General features: G+C 43.0%; 1 long non-coding RNA gene across 3 annotated transcripts in view; it reads right to left on the bottom strand.

Moving 5' to 3' along the window:
- Positions 1-1,135: 1,135 nt before the first annotated feature.
- The window catches only part of LOC119544940, a 153,137-nt gene continuing 130,779 nt past the window's right edge, over positions 1,136-23,493 (bottom strand). The window contains exons 2-6 of one of the 3 annotated variants that reach the window (XR_005218969.1): positions 10,576-10,589; positions 6,107-7,557; positions 3,311-3,650; positions 2,886-2,943; positions 1,136-2,482 (exon numbers count right to left, since the gene is read on the bottom strand). This is a non-coding gene — a long non-coding RNA (uncharacterized LOC119544940). Of the gene's footprint in view, positions 2,483-2,885; positions 3,651-6,106; positions 7,558-10,575; positions 10,590-23,493 lie in introns of all 3 variants that reach the window. The other 2 variants (XR_005218967.1, XR_005218968.1) reach the window with 2 other exon arrangements.

Raw genomic sequence — 23,493 nt, 5'->3', positions numbered from 1 at the left:
TGGTTCTTAAAAACAAAGAGAATAGAAAAGTGGTTGTTGAAATAGGCCAGGAGAAAGAGGACCACAGTCTGAACCAGGGCAATGGTATCAGTTTAGAAAAGAGTGTGCAAGTGTGACAACTAATTTAGAAGGAAGAATGCACAGAAATTGTGAGTGACTGAAAATTGGGAGGGTGGGGGGGAGAGGCAGATAGAAGAGGGAAGTTTGACTCCTTTAAACCCTTCCTTTCCTAGCCCTGGTAACAAACAACTTTAATCACTATGGGTTAACCACTGTCAGCACCAAGGGAGCAGCAGGATGGAGAGCTGAAGAACAAGGCTTAGGGGCTTCATGACAAAATAGAAAAACATGGCTGCATGAACACAGGAGCCAGGGGGCCAGGTTCTGTTTCCTCTGACTTGGGTAGGTTCATTGTCCCTCTCATCTGTAAAAGGAGGTAGTAGGACTTAAAGATCTGCAAGTTCACTTTCTATTTTACTATTCCATAACTCTCAAAAAAGAAACAGAGGAACGGAGAAGGGAGAGAAGGGGACGAAGGTGGGGTAAAGAGTCAAGCTGGGACCAACAAAGGGAAGAAAGTAAGGAAAGGATGAGGGATGGAGAAAAGACCAGAGTTGCTCAAAATGAGATCTTTGGACCCCTGGTTACCCCAGCAACTCGTCAGTTTATCTAGGCCAAAATTCAGTTACAAGATGTAGTTTTGTCTCAGGTAACTGTTCTAGTTTGCTGATGCTGCAGTATGCAAAACACCAGAGATGGATTGGCTTTTATAAAAAGGGGGTTTATTTGGCTATACAGTTACAGTCTTAAGGCCATAAAGTGTCCAAGGTAAACACATCAGTAATCAGGTACCTTCACTGGAGGATGGCCAATGGCGTCCGGAAAACCTCTGTTAGCTGGGAAGGCACGTGGCTGGCATCTGCTCCAAAGTTCTGGTTTCAAAATGGTTTCTCCCAGGACGTTCCTCTCTAGCAAGCTTGCTCCTCTTCAAAATGTCACTCACAGCTGCACTCCATTTCTTCTCTTTGAGTCAGTTCATTTATATGGCTCCACTGATCAAGTCCCACCCTGAATGGGTGGGGCCACACCTCCATGGGAGTATCCCACCAGAGTCACCACCCACAGCTGGGTGGGGCACATCTCCATGCAAACAACCTAATCCAAAGTTCCAGCTTAATCCCCACAAGACTGCATCAAAGAATACGGCTTTTTCTGGGGGACATAATACATTCAAACCAGCACAGTAACATATGTCATTAATTGTGTTTATTGAATTTGTATTTTTACTTGTTAATAGCATTATTATCCCTAATTTACAAAAATGAATCCATGGCCCAAAAGTGGGAATGATGAAAATGAAAATAGTAATGTAAATATCATAATGCAGGATAACATCCTCATTACTCAAGGACAGGTGACATCCTCATTACTCAAGGACAGGTGAGGGAGGTGAAGTAATGAGGTGTCCTCATTACTCAAGGACAGGTGAGGGAGGTGAAGCAGTAAGTGCTGGAAGAAGTGAGAACATGACTGTGATGATCTTTTACAAGCTAACAAAAATAAAATTCAAGAATAGGAAGTATGTCCAGAAAAATCTGAAAATTGGCTTGTATTGGACTGGTGATAAATTTCCCCTAGCACTCCAGGGTAGCATCTGTTGTAAACATTTTTAAACATTCTTTTTCTAATAACATCAGGAAACTATGGAAGCTTCAGTATCATTTTCCAACAGAGAACAATGGCTTCTCCGATAGAATAATAGGTTTTTCCAGAACAAGTGCAAAAATTGAGAATGCTTACCAGTACAAGATTGACGAATTTTGTTGCTCATAAAGAAGCCAAAACTACAGAGGCATCTTAAAGTATGCATGCCCTGTAGGAAACAGGTACATGCCACACTATTGCAGGTATATGCCACACTGTTGCCAAGAAGTTTGCCAAAGCCAGCTGCAAAAGTCTTGGTAAATATTATATTATGTTAGGAGAGAAACAGAACAAAGTATTAGTAAAATTTCTTTATCAAAAGACATTGGTAGAAGTTGCATAATCCCAGTGATATACAATGTGGGAGAAAAGTAGTATTGTGTCTGTGCAGATAGTTTGCTTTATACATGGAAAAAATTCAGTTCTGATGGGGCACAAAGAGAAGTACTTAATAACTTTTTCCCCAGGACTTTTTTTATTTTTAACTGAGCCATAATTTACTTGATAACTGCTTGTTTATCATTGAAAATCCATGCTTTAAGTGAAGACAATTTTCATCTGGTCAACACTTATTTTGTGAACCATGATATAAAGCAGGAAAGTACCTTGGCATCATTTCTGACAAAATTCCATCTCTGTGTACATTCCCAGTGAACTGAGGAGAGACCTTCTGCATTATCAGTCTATTCATTGCTTCACTCAAAGAGATCAGTTGGCTGTCAGCAACATGCCTTTTGATCTTGATTCAGTTTTGAAGGCCATTCACAGGAAGCAGTCTCTGAAATGAAGATTTACATATAGGATGTTTATTAGGGAATATGCTTGAGACCAACAGCTGTTGGAAGGAGGGGAAGGAAGCAAGATTGGACAGAGAGAGAAATGGCGCTGCTATATAACACAAGAAAGTCTTCAGCCAACCCCTGACGGAGCTCCTGGTCTGGGGATCTTCAGAGTTTCATTGAATTGGGGTGAGAGAACCAAACCTTTATTTCCCTTATTGATCCTTCCTTGAATGTAGGCTGCCCCTTGGTCAAAGACTTTTTCTTCAACCAAGGCAATCCCCAAAAGGGCAACAGCTAAGGGCCATCTTCCAGCAGCATTCCCAGCAGGGAAAGGAGTTTGTCCTTTGTTCCTAAAAGGAGATCTGGGAAGTGCATCGTGGTGTCAGGCACGTTACAAACCTTGTATCACTCAGATCCTCTTCTTTGCATAATCTCTGGAAGCAGCTCCTTCAGGATTCTGGGGGAAATTTAGGAGAGGAAGGCTGGTGAGATGAACCATAACTCCTATCACTTCAGTTGGTCTCAGGGCTGCAAAAGATAACTAATTTTTTCCTCTACAACTTTTCTAGAATCCCTTCACCCTCAGCTAGCACATCTGTTGGTCTCAGTGGCTTATTTGGTGGCATGACTCAGCATATGCATGGGTCTGAAACCCTGGAACCAGGTCCTTTACAGCACAGGGTGGCTGCACTTGTCCACTTACCATCAAAACTGGGCAAAGGGATTCAAAGAGGACCCGAGGAGATCACCCGGGTGCCTTATTTCTCTCTGCCTTCATTGTGCAAGAGCAGCCCTATATCCTCCTGATGATCAGTGTCATTTACCCCAGCCAAGATGGTGATCCCTCTTCTTGCCTGCTAATCCCTTGGCACAGGAGTCTGAAGTGTCCAGGCAACTGGACACCTTGCTCTGTTCCCAGACAGAAGTATTCGTGTTCTCCTTTAGGAGCCAGGATATCTCAACCATGAAGCCCAGACTTATGGGCACAAGAAGCAAATATTTCCATGCTGTTGGGCCCACACACAGCTCCATCCCTACTCCATGGCTACTGTATCCATGACCCCAGTGGGCTGTTGATGACAGAGTCAGCTGGTGTTGACTGGCCAAATAATTTTGTCTGCCTAGTTGTTTAGTGCCTCTTCCATGGTGGATGCTTTCTGGTGGCTGTTAACAAGAAAAACAAAGATCTTCACCCTTCTTGCACATTCCCATCCATCCATCCCTCCACATGCTTCCACCCTAGACCTCCTTGTCCCTGATCTTCCAATCTTTCTCCTCCCAGGCCCTTGAACAGCCAGTCAAGCCATTTGCCACTGAGCTTGAGTCTGTATATAGCCTAACCTCAAGCCACTGCTCCTTCCACACAAAGGTGCACCACTCCAAGCTCTACTCATAGGGATGATGTTCCTTCACCACTTTTTTTCAAGACCAGCCCTGACAAAGGCTAAAGTGCAACTGCCATCTGTTCTCAGCTTAAACACACATACCAGGTCAACCTACCCATGAATCGAGCTCAAGGATTTTCCTCTTCCATTAGCTGGTCTTAGGGATCCCTATGTAGTCATAGGAGTAGGCTTAGGACGGAGCACTGGGGCAACCACAGTATTTGATGTGGATGTCTGGACTACCTGTCTCTGCAGTTTGCTTGTGCCCTCTGGTCCTATTCATGTTCAGTCCTGGGCATACCACTTTCATCTTACTATGGACTGTTACTGAGTGTGCCCAACTTTATGCCTTGATGAATGTGACAGAACCCAGCTCATTATGGGCAATTCTGGCCACATGGTCACTTAGTGTCCCATGGTAAAGCATGAGGTCTCAACAAGAGCCCAGCTGCACACCAAGAGCTATTTTTCAAAAGGTGTGTAGTTTTCCACTGCAGATGACATGGCCTTGCTCCAGAAACCTAATGATCTAGCCTGCGATTCTCCTATTGGAGTTTGCCATAAACTCCACAAGACATCTTTTTCCCACCACTTGTACCTCCAATACCATACAGTCTGCTGATTGTAGAGCACAAATTTGGACCTGCTGCAGAGCCCTTTCTCACTCTGGGCCCCAACAAAGCTGGCAGCCTTTCATGTCACCCACTGTATGGACCAGAATCCTACTCCCAGATATGAAATATGCTGCCCCCAGAACCAGAAGTAGCCTACCAGGAGTTGTGCTTCCTTCTTTGTGGTGGGAGGTGTGTGATGCAATAAGGTGGGAGGTGTATGATGCAATAATTTGTCCTGTACATTTGAGGGAATATCCTGGCATGCCCCAGAGCCAGAGCACTTAAATATGTTGCTGATTTGGTGGATCCCTGAATCTTTGTAGAGTTTATCTCCCACCCTCTGGACTTCATGTGTCTTACCAAGGTATCCAGAATACCTGCCACATTTTGCTAGTCCAATCTGATTAGCAAGGAATTATCGATATAGTGGACCAAAGTGTATATTGTGGGATGTCTAGACAGTCAGACTACATTATAGTAGGGAGCAGGAGAGTTTACAGAGCCCTGGGGCAAAACTGTAAATAGATACTCTTATCTATTCCAAGTGAATGCAAATTGTTTCTGATCCTCTTTTCTGATAAGGTTGAAAAAAGAAGCATTAGCCAGATCCATGGCCACATATCTTATATGTGAGGCTATGTTAATCTGCTCAACAAAGAAGTTGTAATTGGGTCTACTTCTGGGTTAAATTTGCAGTGATTGTCTGTAATCCTTTAGGATCCATCTGCTGCCTGCAGGTGCCAGACTGGTGAATTAAATGGAGAAATCTGAATTAAAAGGAGCTATGATGGATACCATCACCCCTGCATCAGTTAAGCCTTTAAGGGGAATACTAATATCTGCCATTCCCTTCCAGAATGCTGTATTATTTTTAATTTGCTATCTTGTTGGTGGGTAGGGTTGGGAGAGGCCATTTCAGAGGCTTCCAAATGACCTTCCTCACTACCAAAACTCTTACCCCACAGGCCCAGAACCCAGTGTCGGGTTGTACCAACTACCATATATAACTATTCAATTATACTTTCAGGGACTGACGAAATGATAATATGTAGGGTCCACGGATGCAGTGAACCCAGAGTAACCATACCTGAGCCAGGACTTCATTAATATTTATTATTACCTAGTTCCACTATGCCCCAACTCTAAAAGGGGTCTGTGATGATGCTTCAGGTCTCCAGATAGCAAGGTCAACTCTGACCCTATATCCAACAGTCTTTGAAATGTTTCAGTATTCTCCTTTCCCCAAAGTAAACTACCAGAGTAAATGGCCATAGGTCCCTTTGGGGAAAGGCTGAGGAACTCATTCCTAAACACACTTATATTATGGTGTTACAGGAGCCTTCCTCTTGGAGACCTGAATGCTCCTTCAGTTGATGGGTTCCTGGTCCAAAAACTGACTCAGGTCCAGAAATTGGGCAAGGGATCATGAATTTTTATTGGGGCAACTGCTCTCGGCCTCCTGATCATCCACCCATGATTTTTCTTGAGCAGTACCCTTGTTGGTGGCCCATATATTTTGCCCTGAGGACAGTGGAGTCTATTGACTATTTCCACAACCATCTGTGGGTTGGGCCTCTTGGATGCCACAGACTTTGCTGTTCATTGCAATAATTGTACCCACCTGGCTTTGACAGTTAAGTGATGCCACTGGGCCTCTTCTGCTTAGGGTGCCCATGACCCCCATAGTTATTTGTGAACCTAGTTCTGTAACAGCATCTCCCATTAGAGAGGGCAGCCACAGCTGAGCATCTCAGTGATGCCAGTGCCCCAATGACAGGCCATTCTTTATTGCTTTGGTCAATAGTGAGTCCTCCTGACCCTTCTGCAGAACATGGTCATTGGTGGGGTTTTCCCTTTACTTGGTGTTTCTACTGTCACGTGCCACTTCTTTGAGCCTTTTAATTCCTTCTTCCACCATCTGCCATTTCTGCGTCAATCAAGGTGAGCCATCACTTTCTCCATGCTTCTAGGAGATAATACAGTAGCATGCTTGAACCATTTTCTTGAGGTCCTTGCCAGGGTGTTAAATCCTATATGCCAGGAAAGTGTTCCTATATCAATAAGCTCTCCTTTATCAGAATTTATGTTCTGTCCACTTTGGTCCAGCATCCTCAGAATCCAGTTCTTCCTGGTTCCTGCTGTTATAAGTTGGCTAGGTCCTGCAGTTCCTTTAGGGAATAGTCCTTTCCTTCCTGGGCAGGCCCAGCATGTCCCCATCTGGGTAGTATTGTAACTTAGCCCTAGTTATTAGCCTAGTGGGCAGGAAAGGAGGAGAGGGTAGATCCTAAGGGGAAAAGGTGCCTGCTGCCCTTCAGGGCAAGGCTTGTACATCATCTTCAGCATAGCCCTTAACAGGAAGAAGCAGTCCCTTAAAAGGAAAGAATGAGCCACTGCTGCAGGCTCAGAGGAGTCAAGATTTTTGGATGCATCAACCCAGATGTCCCCATCCCAGATCTCAGGATCCTATTCTTTCCCAACCAAGGCCCTACACCCAGAATAGCAGCTAGACTTGGTTGAAAGTTTAACCTTCTTTAGAACTCAGCTACTCTTATTGAATCCAGGGCCCAATCCTCAGCCTTTTCTGCCCTCTTGCTGAAGGAGATGCAAGCCTCTTCATAAGCTACCAAGAAGGCCCTCTGGATTCCACACTTGGATTTAAATTGCCAGTTAATCACTCTCAGATTTTCATTATCTTTTTCCAGAGTCGAGTTAAGGTTAGGCACCACATTTCACTGTCCTTAAAGTGACCATTTCCCCCATATTTCTCAAAAGCCTACTATGTTGCATGAGCTATATAGCATTCTCTTCCTCCTGTATGCCATCCCAGTTCATCACTAGTAAGAGTTTTAATAATTGTGCTGCCACATTGAGCCAGGGAGTATCTGTACTCCACCTCCTACCAGCGATGGGATCCTCATTGCCACCAGACAGAATGTGATCTAGATCCAAAATCCCATCCCAGGGGCCACTTTCTTGGATATCTTCTGATACCAGCTATCACAGGTTGGGTTACCCAGGAACAGATATTTAACATTCAGGACACTCATTGGTGCTCACTCTTGGAATAAATACCTGTGAAAGGGAGAGAAAGGAAGCAGGATTGAGCATAGGGAGAATTTGAATGATGGTAGAGTCCACAGTCAACCCCATGGGGAATTCTGGATCTAGGATGACCCTTCAGAGTAGGGTGAAGAGGCTGGGCCTCTATATCCCCACACTGATCAGTTTTTGGATGGAGGCTGTCCCTGCAAAGTGGTGTGACCTTGGGTAAGCACTTTTCTTCAGCCAAGGCAAGTGACAAAGAGGGTTGACAGCTGACAGCCATCTTCCCATAGCATTCCCAACATCTAGGCAGTCAGGGCTGAGGGGAATAAGTCCTTCATTCCTGAAAAGGGATCTGGGCAGTGGCTATCACAACATCCACCACAAAGGAAATGATAAGAATTGGAAATATGATAAAAGAGCAGTCACTGAGTAGATAGTGACATATGTTGGCTATTCATGAGGAAGGAGATTTTGAAATATATAGAGATGAGATAAAAATAATTGCTTCACAACCACCTCTATGATCTCAAGTGGCTTGCTATAATGGTGTATCTCTTTGATATATTCAGAATCTCGAACAGGGTGAACCTACATGGTCATGGGAAGGATAAGATAGATATCGGGGTTTTTATCTCAAGCAGTTCAAAAATGCCCCCAAAATTGACTCATTGCCAACATTTGATGGTTTTCCTCTCTCATTGGAAAATAAAATCAATAGGTATCATTTTTTTTATATTTACAAACATATCCAAATGTGGCAGCAAAACACAAATACTTTCAGAACGAAATGAAACACAAGTTTAGATTAGAAGTCTGTTTGCCATTATCTCCTAATCTGACATCCCACATTTGAGTGTGTTAAGCTCATCCCCTTAGCATCTAACAAGGCATCCAACGTAGTCTTCAGAGAGTGGCCTGTCCATAATTTCTGGGTCTGTGTATGATCTAACTAGCCAGAACCAAATATATGTACCTTTCCTCAAACGTTGTGAGATATGGTTTTCCAATTTAATAAAAACAGGAAAAGAAATAAAAATGTAAGAAAAGAAATAAGACAATTAAGAAAAGATGAGAAGAAACAAAGAATAAGTAAAGAAACTGACCTGCTGCAGACCCTGATCTATGACTCAAGCAGCTGATACAAGCAGAATACGGATGTCTTCGTGAAAGACTGCCAACATCAGCCATCTCATTGCAATGAAACAATTATAACTTAATTGTTAATATTGGTTTTTATTTTTATTTTGCAATGAATACAATTTTGCAATTAATTTGTTATAATTCATCTAAACTGGTATATAGGGCCTTACAACCCCATAAAAACATACACCCCTCTACACATCAACTAGAACCAAATGTGCTTTTACCTCTAGAATATATTGGGGGTTCCTCATCAGAGATGTATTTTCAATTGGAAAAATAAAGGTCTTGTTGCTAAAATCAAGTTTGAAAACCACAACACTAAATTATCTGGAGCCTTTTTGTTAAGCTATAAATCTATCTAGTTATTCTATCAATTTCTTGCATGTTACTCTTTTATTGTCTTCATGATCTTCATTTTATCACTATCACGTACATTGATTTTTGTTGTATGGCTCCCTCACTAAAAATATAAGCTTACTGAGTACAGGGACTTTGTCTTTTCATTCCTGTACCCCAAGCACCTAGAGCCATGCCAGGCATATATTATAGGTATTTAATAAATATTTGTTGAATAAGTGAAAGACTAAAGCTTGTAATTAGGTATCCATCCATCCAACTACCTATTTATCCATCATGTACCTATGCATTCACCATATGAGAAGGCCATACATTCTGGTGAGATAGGTTTGTTAACTACCTGGTAGATTAAAATATAGCATATGTTATGTGAAATAATATTCTGGAGGAGTCCAAAGGGGAGAGTCCATCAACCCAACAAACTGGTACCTAGAGGAGCCATCTTCCATCATTTCCCTGATTCTTTCAGATGGTGATGACAAAAGGACAGCTAGCAAAAGAAAGAAAGAGCATCAGGAGCAGGCACTGCTAGGAACCTGTGCGGTCAATGTTATGCTTTGTGCTGACTTCATGTTTTAATAACCTCTTCCCAAATACCTTGCTTACCCAGCCAAAATCACCGCTTTGTACAGTACAGTACATAGCTGATGCCCAAGAATAACTTCTTTGTTCTGCTCTCCTGTGCCCAATATGGTCTCATTTATTATCTAACCTTATTCAAGCATTTTCAACAATCTTTTCATGATCCTCCACACACATTTTCTTAAAAGCCAGCTGTGCAATTTAGACCATCCCTGGAGATTATTGACCAGGTTGGGTTTGCATTTATGAGCATATAACTGAAGCTGACATGGCCTTTGCCAGAATTAATAGCTCTTGGAACAGTTTGCCTTCACAGCATTTTTCAAACAGCTTCATAATATATCTGAGGGCAAGGCAGGTTTTAATTAGTGTCAGTAATAGCTAACTAATCAGAGGCAAAATAATTAAGTGACTAGACCAATAGGTATGAAGGTGAAATTGAAGTCTGTGCAGGTTCAAGGCAGTAGAAGTTTCCACATGTCTTTGGGGTGATGTTGGGGAGCATTTGTCTTCACTGATATGAGTCTTCTGTTAGCATTGACCAGGAATTACTTAATGTTGGCAAACCTGGTTTGATGCATGCAGTATTATTTTGAAACACCCACTGCTTCCTTCTTCCCATCTTCTCTCTAGTTTCTCCTCTTATTTAATTTTGCTTGCTCTTATTTTACAAGCAAAGCAGCTGCTTGTGTGAGGAAGAGATGCCACACTCAGATTTGCAGTTTAGAGTTTGCTAAACATAAGCCTGCCTAATCCTTTCGTATCATTAGATTACTCTCCCCAAGCAAATTCTCCAGCTTTCTTCATGAGAATGGGCTCCCTGCCAAGAAAGCTCTCATCCCAGCTCAGGTCCACCTGGCCCTACCGGACTGTCAACTCCTCCATCTTAAGGGCTTTCAAGTTGAATATTTGCAAACCGTTTCTGAAAGTCAAACACAAAATTTTTGTTCCACAGTCACTCACCTCCATGCAGGAATCTGTTGTGAATTATTATCAGGAAAAAGAGAGAGGGGGAGAAGGAAAAAGAAACTTTGATCAGTTTTCTCTTAATATCATCTAATTAGATAAAATTAAATTTATTTAAAGTTTAAATAACAGCCAAGGTCAGCTCAGAGGATGTTGATAAGACCATTTACCTATTAGTATTAATACCACCCCACAGGTGGCTGTATTTGGAAGGTGGGTTAAAAACACCACCCTGAAATGCATAAATGCCCCATAAACTCTGTATCAATTAAAGTCTTAACAGATTTTTTAAGAATGTTCATGGTTATTTGCTGCCCGATTCCCTCCACAAGTCTACAGAAGGGGACCTTCTTGGATTTCAAAGGGACAGAGTTCTTTGTGACTGCAAAGTAGAACAAGGAGTTTGATTCACACACACTCCTCTGTCAATCACATCTACTGTTCTGAGCATGTGCAAACTCTCTCACAGAGCCTGTACAATAGCACCTTGCCATTTGATCACTGATTGTAATCCTTCCTCAGCTCAACTTTAACAACCGTAAGCAAGCAATTGGGTGGGGGGATGGTTGAAAGAGCCCCTTTCAGACTTGGGTATCTAGATTCAAGGGATTTAAGGAACTAAGGATGGCATTCACTAAACAGGCAAACATCCAGACACCCACCTTGAACTCTAAATCTGCTTAAACTATTATAGACAATGAAAGATTCTTCTGTACATTTTCCTCTTTTTACACAAAACTTTCAGGAACCTGAGTGAATGAAGCATTCAAAATGTTGAATGTGAACTCAAGAGCAATTGCTGTGGATTTCCATTATGTTATTTTATTTTACTTGAGCCCAGTATGTCAAAAGTAGCAAGATATAAGGGATTAATATCCAAACTATATAAGGAACTGCTACAACTCAACAACAAAAAGACAAAAAACCCAACTGAATAGACAGTTCTCCAAAGAAGATATACAAATAGCCAACAAGCACAAGAAAAGATGTTCAACATCATCAGCCATTAGGGAAATGCAAATCAAAACCACAATGAGATATCACTTCACACCCACTAAAATAGCAATAATCAAAAAGTCAGAGAGTAACATGCATTAGTGAAGATGTGGAGAAACTGGAACCCTCTTTCATTGCTGGTGGGAATATAAAATGGTGGAGCCACTGTGGAAAACAGTTTGTTGGTTCCTCAAAAAGTTAAACACAGAATTACCATAGGACTGGACAAGTCCACCTCTAGATATACACGTAAAAGAATTGAAAACAGGGACCCCAACAGATACCTTGTACTTGTACACCAATGTTTATAGCAGCATTATTCATGCTAGCCAAAAGGTGAAAACAAACCAAGTGTCCATCATCAGATGGATGGATAAACAAAAGGTGGTGTATACACACAATGGAATACTATTCAGTCAAAAAAGGAATGAGGTTCTGATACATGCTACAACATGGGTGAAACTTGAAAATATTATTCTGAGTAGCCAGGCACAAAATTACAAATATGTATGCTCCCACTGATATGAATTATCCAGAATAAGCAAATTCATAGAGACAAAAAGTAGGTGAGAGGTTATCAGGGGGCGGGGAGGAGGGAGGAATGGGGAGTTATTGCTAAATGGGTACAGAGTGTTTGTTCTGCATGATGAAAAGTTTGATAATGGATGGTGCTGATAGCACAACACTGTAAATGAAATGAATGTCACTGAATTATATACTCAAAAATGGTTAAAATGGCACATTGTATGTTATATATACATTAGCACAATAAAACATTTTAAGTGGCAAGACAGGAGAAGGCATTTTTGGCAGCCTAGGGCCTCCTTCCACCACACCCTTCCGCCTTTCCACTGCTTTCTGGGGCCATCACAGCCAAAGGAGGTGGGATAGGGGGTCAGGGTGGAGGTTGTATCCTTCAGTGTGTCCTGCCACAGAGACAACGTTAGGGACAAGTGCTCTGCCAGACTCACCTTTCACTCTCCGTCTTCTTCCAATCTTCCAGAAGGCAAAAGGCAGGAAAGCCTAGCACATCCGGTTTAAATAAAGCCATTCAGATAAGCATGGAACTTTGAAAGAAGAGTGAGAAAACACCTTCCTATATGGCCGGCTGACAAAACATCTTACTTTAAATATAAGTTCCATAGAAACAAGACCATATTTTTTGGAGAGTATGTAAAAAGTGGCATCTAACAAATGGTATGTGCTGATAAGAAGCTCAACTGGAGAGTTTCCATTCATAGAAGTCTGCTTGGCTTGACCTGCACTCACACTCCCAAGTTTCACTTTGCATTTCTGGGTTCATCAAACCCTCAGATTCAGTACTGAAAGTCAAAGCGAAACCCCCTATGAAGAAAACCACAGTGATTTTTACCTGCTTTAATGTCAAGGTTTTAAGAAACTATAACCTTAAATCAGTCCAGTTCACTCCACACTCACCTTTGGACTTCCACTAAAGCATCAACACATTTCACTTGCCTCAAAAATGTTCACCAATGCAAGGGTTTACAATTAAATTCAAAGCTTTCATGTTCATTTGGAAGTGTTGTTAAGAAATCCTGCCTGAATGCCTCAATCCAGTCAAGTATTTAATGATCCAGAGAGAAAAAAAACAAGCTACTTCAAGATTTTAACCTATCATAGTGATTTGTGAAAACCTGAGCCCCCTCAAAACAAATACCAGAAGTAAATATGCAAATTTATCCATTAATATGCATACAATAACACTGCCAAACAAAAGAAAGAAAGGAAAAACAGCCCATGAATGAGGATAGATGGGGAGAAAAGAGAGAAAGTCAGAGGGAAGAAAAGGTCCAATGATAGATGGGAGGTTTTTCACCTATTACTGTAACAGGCGGAATTTTCACCTATTACTGGCATAAGTCTGGTTTGAAATGCTCATCTGATATGAGATGCACAAATTAGATTCGGGGCTGAATTTGGCCAGTTCAGCTAACCTAGGCAGAATTTGGTCAATGCAGTTCACCTGGGGCCATCTTCAACACACCTGGACAGTATCCACCTGTGCTTTTCTGTCTATTGCCTTGAGGGAATAGGACAGGGGCCAGCCCAGGTTCTGTGAGGGGAGCTGAAGTCAGAAAGAAGAAATAATAAGGAAGCCAAGATCTTATTGCTGGGAATGTATAAACAGCAGAGGAGGAGTGGCCCTTGGAGTCAAGGATCAAGGTCAAGGTCTCTGTCAGGTGGGAGCAGATCAGGAAGGTTGGGACAGAGGTGGGAGGAGGGTTCTGGGAAATCCAGGGACAGTTTCTAGAAGATTGTTTAAATAGCCTGCTGACATCTGCAGGTGGGAGGTGGGGGAGGGGGTCCAGCTGGCCAAAAGGGAAGGAGAAGGGGACAAGGGGGACCCTGGTCACACTGGAGAGTGGTTATGCTGCAGTGCTGCTAATGACAGATCTTCTGGTCCTTCTGTAAGAATGCAACACTCCAACCATTGAACTGAAAACCTGGCAACCTTAAGGCCAAAAAGTCCTACATTTTTTGTGGAAATGGGAACATATGGATGCTTCACCATCCTCTTATTTTAAAAGGAAATGATAGCCCTGGTTAGCTTCACTGATGAAATCCACAAGGCCCCAAGTGAGAATTCTGCCCAGGTGAGGGTGGGAACAAACACGTTGCTCACTTACCCATTATACTGCATTGTCCCTTTACTCATCTGCCACCCCACTTGGTGGCAATTTCCTCATGGGCAGTGGCTTCCACCTGGCACTTGGTAGGCATTCAATAAAAGTGCTCAACTCAACGACTAAATGGATGAACAATCATGGACAGCTACTGTTTTATATTGTCAGTCTGGAAAGGTCTTAGTTTATTTTTGAGGCATCTGTCCCCAGAGTCAATTAAATATCATCAATCTCCAGGAAGTACCCTGATGCTCAGCCTGCCTTTCCTAGAACAAAAGTGGCTGTTTGTTTTCTGGAAACACACAAGGAAGTGTGTTATGACCAGCCCATCTTCCCACCTTTTTGCTTATATAACAGAGTCATCTCTCTTTGCCTCAAAAATATAGTATGTGTGTTTCCAAGCTGTAAAGAAACCGTTGTAAAATAAACCACAGAACAGCATTTTAATGAGAACATGATTACTTAACACCCCACAGTAGTTTCAGATGGCCTTGTGCCAATGTTTCAAACTGCTACCAGAAGCCCAGAGTAAGAAAAGGAGAGAGAAGAAGAAGAAAAAAAAAGTGGTTAGCATCGCCCAGTGAAGGTAGCTTTCTTGGATGGCTTCCAGAAAGATCTCTCTAGAAAGACCTAGGTTACTGGTGCCTGCAGTTGAACAAAACTTTCTTCCTGTTTTGAAAAGTTTGAGAGAGATAGAAGGGGGGCCACCCTTGAATGAGTACATGATGTCCCGAACTAGGTGTTTTTAGCACTGAAGTTCCACCATGAGTGGCCGTACCCAGTATTACCTATCTCATCAGCTTGCCCTCTGCGTACCCACTTGCTGTTTCTGTCACCTAGGCAACAAGACCGCAGGTATTGATGCACACATGCACACATAGTGAAAGCGCTGCTGGCCCGGCAGAACAAAGCCCAAGCAAGGATGGGCCCTCCATGGTTGGCAGCCTGAGCGAGAACTCCTGGTACCGGGCACAAAGCAGAAGACTGAGGAGCTGGAGCTCGCGTTGGGGTTATTTCTCTGGAACATCCTTTTCATGGTCTCCAACTGGCCCAGCAACCAAGCATTTGGGGTTGCAGTTTCATTTCCATGTTGGTTTCCTGACTTAACCCCTGAACCACCTTCTCTGCAGTTGTTTTCTAGCTGGTATAACGACAAGTGGGTGGCCTTAGCGAGGACCCAGGAAAAGAAAGATCCCAGGGCTGGGATAAGCTGGAGTGGAATCTCTTCATTCCACAGATTAGGAAACCGGGGCCCTGAGGAAGTACAGAGATTTGCCCAAGATCACACAACCACTCAGCTGCAGAAAAGAAATACAACTGCCATCCTGATTCCCAAGCTGTGGTGATTGCCCTAGCCATACTACCTCCAATTCCTTTCAGTAACATGGTAACTTAAAAGTTTCAAAGTGCTGGAAGCAGAGCCTGGCACACAGCAGCTCTCCATGAAGGCTACTTTGCTTCTTTGCAAAGCACTCAACACTGTGCTAAGAAGCACTGAAAAAGATAAATGGAAAAAATAGCACAAGAGTCTGCTTTCAAGATGTTACAATATCTTGAGGTAACAACATGTGCATATTAGGCATATGTTCTAGTTTGCTAATGCTGTGGGAATGCAAAACACCAGAAATGGATTGGCTTTTATAAAAGGGGTCTATTTGGTTACACAGTTACAGTCTTAAGGCCATAAAGTGTCCAAGGTAACACATCAACAATCGGGTACCTTCACTGGAGGATAGCCAGTGGCATCCGGATAACCTTTCTTAGCTGGGAAGTCACGTGCCTGGCGTCTGCTTGCTCCCAGGTTGCATTTCAAAATGGCTTTCTCCCAGGACATTCCTCTCTAGGCTGTAGTTCCTCAAAAATGTCACTCTCAGTTGCTCTTGGGGTGTTTGTCCTCTCTTAGCTTCTCCAGAGCAAGAGTCTGCTTTCAACGGCCGTCTTCAAACTGTCTCTCATCTGCAGCTACTCTCTCAGCTTCTGTGCATTCTTCAGTGTCCCTCTTGGCTGTAGCTCCTCTTCAAAATGTCACTCACAGCTGCACTGAGTTCCTTCTGTTTGTCAGCTCATTTATATGGCTTCAGTGATTTAATTTAGACCCACCCTGAATGGGTAGGGTAACACTTCCATGGAAATTATCCAATTAAAGTCATCAGCCACAGTAGGGTGGGGCATATTTCCATGCAAACAACCTAATCCAAATCCACCTTAATCCCCACTAATATGTCTGCCCCACAAGACTGCATCAAAGAATATGGCTTTTTCTGGGGGACATAATACATTCAAACCAGCACAGCATAGAAACAATAAAAGCTAATGCAAAGCAGGGTGCAAGAAGATGCTTTCTAGCATACATACATGCAGGGAAAAACAAAATGTTCTCCCTCTTTACTCCCGCAACCTGGTTGACTTCCACTTACGTGGTTTGCCTTAATTTTGGTTTGCCTCTTTCAGGAAGCCTGCCCTGATTTGGTTTAGGCTGGCTGGTAAAATCCATCCTGTGCCTGTGCACTCACTTGTCTGGATCCCCATGAGCTCCATGAGGACATGTTCCTGGACTGCCTTGTGCACTGATGAATCCCTACATCTAGTGCCTGGAACACAGTAAGTGCTCAGTAAATGATGGTAGCAGGACAGACCTGAGTGTCCATCAGGAAGCTTTGAGCCAGGGAGGGGGAATGGGCTCTAAGATGGGAAGAATTTCTATCAATGCAGAAGGTGGCCCAGAAATAGAGGCTAACACTCCTCCTCTGTGGAAATATCTGGAATGCCTGTGATCCGCTCTGGGAAGAGGTTGGTGAGCCAACGCCCCTGAATGTAACAGTCGTCTTTGATGAAGAAGAGCAGGAAGGTACTGTTGGATAAGTCAAGTGAGGCCAGACTCAGGGGGTGATGAATGCGAAGGAGAATGGCCAGCCAGAAGGAAGATGTGTTTGCCTTCAAAAGGAACAGAATTAGGAGAGAAAATCCAAGCCACGAGAAGACTGCATACAGCAACCACTCAGGTCATTTTTAAAACCTGATTTTGGGAAGCATTTCCCTACATTTGAAAAGAAAACTTTCAAGCAGGCTTCCTTTTGGTAGCTTTTTTTTTCCTTCTCAACTTTGAAGTGTTGCTTCTCTTTCTCAACACCTGAAAAGGCAAACTGAGTTTCACCTTGGGAAAATGCAAAATAGTCAGCTGCGGTGAAGAAAAAACAGATCACAATCTCAAGCATAAACTTCTTTGAAACACTGTGCTAAAGAGAATTTTGAAAGGACCACTGATTCATTTCAGCCAGCCAGCCAGGGTCAGCGAGTCAGGATGAGTGTTTAATGTGGCAACTCAGTGACCAAGGAAACCACTTCTTTTTGGGGAGCTGTTCATTCTGACACTTGATCCAGATGACTTTACCAAACAAATGAGTATCATCTTTCACTTGGGGGCACCTGTTAGGCATTTGCAAAAAAGAAAGGAGTTCTGAGAAGAGCAACTATAATTATCAACAGCAGAGACAGCTTGGTTTCTGACATCTATGGCTTGCTCACAGGGTTATTAAAATCAAAGAGAAAAATGATTTGTCTGGAAAAGGGGGGTGAAGGAGGAACAGAGTCATCAAGGACAGTGGGACATAGGATATGAAACTCCATTCAAGGTAAGACATTAACTTGGAGGAAGTACCAGGAAAATGAGAGCCCAGAAGAGAGAGGAAGTCTATTCCTAAGGACACCCTGCTGCTAGGCAGCCCCGGACTTTTGGTGGACCTAACCCCCAACCTAGAGCAGACTAGGGTAGAAAAGTTTGACTCATCCCTAACAAACAAGATCCCTGGACAGACTCATGATAGTTCTGCTGCTCCCCAGTGGAAGGTTGCACGGAGGTCATAGGTTTAGAGACCTTAGCAGCCCAAAGGCAGAGACACCACGGTGCAGGTTAGCAAAGCTAACGTACTGGGGATGATACCACAAGCACTGGCCTCACTGTGAGAGCCCTCCCTCTCTCGGGGCCCATCTTGGAATTGATATGAACTTCCAGGTGGCAACTCAACCAACCTAAGTCCCAGAGATCTTTGGGATCACAAGAAGAGCCTCTCCTAATCAGACCCACACTCTTCAGAGACCAGGAGGAGACATGGTGCCTTAGTTTACTGTGGCTGCCTTAACAAAGTATCACAAATTAGGTGGCTTAAGACAACAGAAATGTATTATCTCACAGTTTGGGAGGCTAGAGTTCTGGAATCAAGGTGTCAGCATGGTCATGCTCCCTCTGAAGTATACAGAGTTCTGGGGTGGCTTGCCAGCAATCTGTGGCCTAACTCAATCTTGCCTCTGTCACATGGCCATCTTCTCTCTGTCTCCCACTGTGTCCAAATTTCCTCTATTTATAAAGAAACCAGTCTTATTGGATTAAGACTCACCCTAATCCAGTTTGGCCTCATCTTAAATGATAACATCTTCAAAGACCCTATTTCCAAATAGGATCACACTCACAGGACAGGGGTTAGGACTTGAGCGTATCTTTTAGGGGGACACAATTCAATCCATAATGCATGGGAGTGGGCTGCTGTATTGTAAGCAACCCTTTGTCACCCATAAGAGATGGATTGCCACTGCCTTCCTGCTTACCACCAGCCTCTGGGAGAACCCAGGGAAGCACCCACCTGCTGTGGGGGGGCAGGAGAGAGCAGGTAAACATCTGCCTTCTCTGGTCCTACACCCTGTCACGTAAAGAATGAGGTGAGTGTCTGACACCTTACTCTTCCTCCCTCCCCCACATCCTCTACACAGGCTTCTGGCAGCTTCCAGCCCTGGCTGGCACAGACAGGTGCACCACAAATGTTGATGTTGATAACTAGACTGACTACCAGAGGTAGTCACCATTATTGTCTCCATTTTGCAGATGAAGAAACTGAGGCCCCCAAACATTGAGTAACCTGCTAATGAATGCAGGTCTGTAACTCCAGAGTCCATGTTCTTAACAGTTTAAGATCGTATTCCTCTGCCAAAGGTAGATTGGAGAGACCAAGGAGTCAGGTGTCTCCAAAGCTCCTTTTTTAAATTAGCAAAGTTGTATCTTCAACGCTTCTTCGGCAGCACTTCCTCTCCTTGATTTCATCAGTGTCAGTCTCCTACCACTGGACAAGTGCCTATTTTATGTTTAATCTCAATTGTGGGTTTGAGGTCATAACCGTTTGTACCTCCTGAAGAGCTCATCACACCCATTGTTCTCTGGTTTCTTTTGTACATTGGGTCTCCAACTGTCACTCCCCAGCCCGCACACTGGTTTCACTTCCCTGGGCCCTAATTCGCTCGTTTTTTAAATAGGGATCTATCTACCAGGGTGGGTGTGAGAAGTAAGAAAGGGGAGTAAATACAAAGCCCACAGGTTCTCAATGTGACGCCGTTCACGCTTTAGTGAGCCCTTCACAAACAAAAAGCATTGTAATGAAGTATTTTTGTCTTCTGTAACAGTCTTCTGTCTCAACTCTGGCTGGCATTATAATCACCTAGAGCATTTTTTAAAAATTCAAATGCCCAGACCCCACCCCAGACCTACCCAATCAGAAATGCCAAGGTTGAAGCCCACAGATCTGGATTTTACCTAGCAGTGAGTTCCCTGCTGGGCAGGGGCTACAGCTAAGGCCAGATGTTCATCTTTCCAGGAGGTTCCATAAGGGATTCCTGCCCAGGGCAGGGGGTAGGTTTAGAGGACCTGAAAGTTCCCTCCCAAATAACAGGCCTCTTATTTGGTTCTTGCTTGGTAGTTTCCTGCTGCAAGTTGAGTAGTAGTGTATAGAGCGATATTTCCTCCATCCCAGTCCACACTGGTCATCATCTCCCAATATGTCTCCCTGGCAGCCTGACTAGAGGTAGGCTGTAGGCACCAGATAAGGACTGTGCTCACCCCAGGGCTGCCTTTCCTCTGCCCAAAACTATGGTTCCTGACCTTTACAGATATGAAGATCACTTTTAACAACCACAAAGTTTCATGAACCACCAGATGAAAGCTGGCCATGCTTCTAACATATGTTGACCAAGAATTAAAAAAAAAAAAACAAAAAAAAAAACACCTCTGAATTCAAGACTCTTCTAAATAAAACAGATATTTTATTAATCACAAGAGCATCAACATGCATTTGAAAATTTGTAGCATATTATATATTCAGTCTACAGCACAACTTAGGACTCTGGAATATGTGGACCCTTTACAATAACTCCCCTGGGAATCTGCTGCCTACGGATTGGCAACCAGCATGTATCACCCTGTCAGGGTCAAAGTCCAGTGGCCCATCCATCGGTATTCACTTGCGCCTGATTGGTAAATATCACACACAAAAACACAACTACAGTAATAGCAATGTTTGAGATGAGCCACCAGTTAGTACCTAAAGGGTCAGAAATGTGATCTGAGGTCAAGAAATAAAAACAAGAAGGTTTTGAACACAAACTCTACCTACGGCAAATTATAACTAGGGGCAGACTTGAGCCACACTCTAAGAACCAAAGTTGGACACCCAAAGGTAGACGAGAGCACTCAGCAGAGCGGCTATTACAATGGAGTAAAGATCTTGAAGTTAACATGACTGTGGCACGCTTTACAAATAAATCCACAGGTATAGAGCTAGTTATTTTCAATGTTCTGTTTAAAACTATGCTTGCATTTAAGGAACCCTGAAATTATTTTAATTTCAGATATATTGGTTATGACATTCCAACAATGTGCCCAACCAGGAGGTGAGTGGTGTAGTGGCAGCTCAACCTCTCTGCAAAGCTCAGCTCAGATTCCATCTCTTCTCTGACGCTTTCCCTGGGCACAATGATTTGAAATTAATCATGCTTCCTCAGAACTGCTGGGTCCCAATCCTGGTGAATTCTGATCCAGTAAGTCTAAGGAGGGTGGACGCCATCAACTCTTGTTTTCTCTATAATTCATCCATAATCATAAAAGCGACCTATGGTTGTATTTGAATTGTTATTAAATTACAGATGATGATTTGAAGAGTTACTTAAGTTTCTTAGGACCTTTGCTTCTTTCCTTCTGCCTTTTCTCCCATCACTCTTGGTACCTAGCTCTAATTAGTATTCAATAATCACATATTGATTTGCCTTGATCTGACATAGTGTCCATTCCCACAGAATCAACTCCGAATCATATCCAGGCAGAGGTCTGAAAAGTGAAAGGGGTGAATCTTGAAATCTAAATATTTTAGGTGCCAAATTTTGTCACGTCTCATGATTATCTTTTGAGGATGTTCAAGTAGACAAAGTCTCCTCAATGACATCAACAACAGGATGTCACTGGACGCCTTATGCTGCACAAAAGCCCACAAGTCAAATGCAGGTGTTGGTTAAGAAACCAACATCCAAACTTTGAAAAATAAAAGGATAAACCTTCAGATTTTCTCCAAAAAGCATCATCTCCCCCTCCAAAAATCCTCTCCTCCTATCTCCATTCATCATACCCTAGCTGAAATTCCAGTCATCCTGACCTCCTCCTTCTCCTTTAACCCTACATCAATGAGTCACCAGATGCTAGCCTAGTTCCCGAAGATCACTTCTATCCATTAGCCTCCTTCCAGTTCCCACCACTATCAGGCTAGTCCAGACCTTTACCATCCCCCACCTGAGCTTTCCAAGTAGATTTCTGTCTAGTCTCTCCAGTGCAGCTTCCTCCTTCCAATCCTTTCTACTCTCTCCTTACAGATTAATTATTCTAAAGCATAGCTCAGACTGTATTATTCTCAAGTTCAAAACCTTCAGTTTTCCTGTTGTTTTGCCTATAAAACCATCTATGCTCCAGCCTCAATATATCTCTCCAGCCAGAACTCCAACCTATATTGCAATCAAACTGGCTGATCCCTGTTCCTGGCTGCAAGCTTTTATCCATGCTTTCTCACTTCAGTCAAAATGTCCTCTTTCTTGTCCAGTTTTTTTTCAGGACAAAAGCCTACCCATTCTTCATATATATCTCCTCTGTGAAAACCTCCTCCTTCCCTTCAAGACCTTGTTTGTACTTTTATGTTAACCATCCTGCTCTGGCTTTTCTTACAACTATTTATGTTTCTATATTATCTCCAATGCTGAATTTAAGTGTCTTGAGGCTAAGGACTGCATGCGATTCATCTAGTATCTATCCTGGTGCTTAGCAGAGCTCTGAACATTGTAGGTACTCAATATATTTTGTGGAAGGAAGGAGGGAAGGAAGGAAGGAAGGAAGGAAGGGAGGGAGAGAGGGAGAGAGGGAAGGAGGGAGGGAAGAAAATAGGAATGAGTGAAGGAAATGATAAAGCCTCAGAAATCAAAGAGAAAGTGTTCAGAAAGGGCCAGAGACAGCAAGAGAAAGGAATGAGAGGTAAGTCATAAAAAGAAATGGGGGGAGGGGCAGCTGAGGGACAGATCTTGGGCAGTGAGAGAGTGTGTGTACCAGATTTTCAGGAGAGAAGGACCATGGGAACTTGCCTGCACCACAAAAGGAATTGACACCAACCTTGATGTGATATCAGTGACACACTCAATCTTATTACCTTTCCCACATCTCAGAGCAGGACTGAAGTGTCCAGGTCAAAACTTGGTCACTATAATTTATGAAACCAATAGGTAGAAGCTGGCCTTTGTCTTGTACTTAATCTAGATTTAATAAAAATTTTATCTCTATAGTAATTAACTTTTAATTAATGTTATTCCAGTTTATTAAGTAACCTCTAGATTACCCTTTATGGTCCTCATATCAATACTGCAAGAAAAATAGTTAATAGAATTCCCTGAAAGCTTTCTCATACTTTATAGACTGCAAAGCTCCTCATCATAACATACACTGTCATCTCATTTGGTGTCACTTACATTTCCATTATTACTTTAATGACAACATACAATCAAGGGAAACTCATCTACTCCAGTTTTCAGAATACAGGGTGCCACTTCCATGTCTTCCGTGGCTTTGCAAATATGAGTCTCTGGGTAGAATTCTTTACAATCCTTTAAAATCTTCAATCCCAGAAGCCAGATGTTATAGCAGGGAGGACCAGAGTGGCATCACCCGGGGGACTCTCCAGGAAGAGGGGAACCATCACTAGACAGGCACATCTGGTATTCTGTGGCTGCCCCACAGAAACTCTGAAATAGAACCCAGGACCAGGGAGATCATGGGACCCTAGCCAGCGAAGAAACACACACACACACACATACACACATCTGCCCCCAGCACACCCTGCCCCAGCAACACAGAGAAAGGGGAGTTTGCATAGTAAAACCCACTTCCCTTGCTCTCAGGAGAAGAGAGGGGAGCTGTTTACACTGT

The sequence above is a fragment of the Choloepus didactylus genome, chromosome 9 (genome assembly GCF_015220235.1).
Source record: "Choloepus didactylus isolate mChoDid1 chromosome 9, mChoDid1.pri, whole genome shotgun sequence".
Classification (NCBI taxonomy): domain Eukaryota; kingdom Metazoa; phylum Chordata; class Mammalia; order Pilosa; family Megalonychidae; genus Choloepus; species Choloepus didactylus.
Note: the sequence above shows the minus strand (reverse complement) of the source record. Positions and strands in the feature narration are given on the sequence as shown.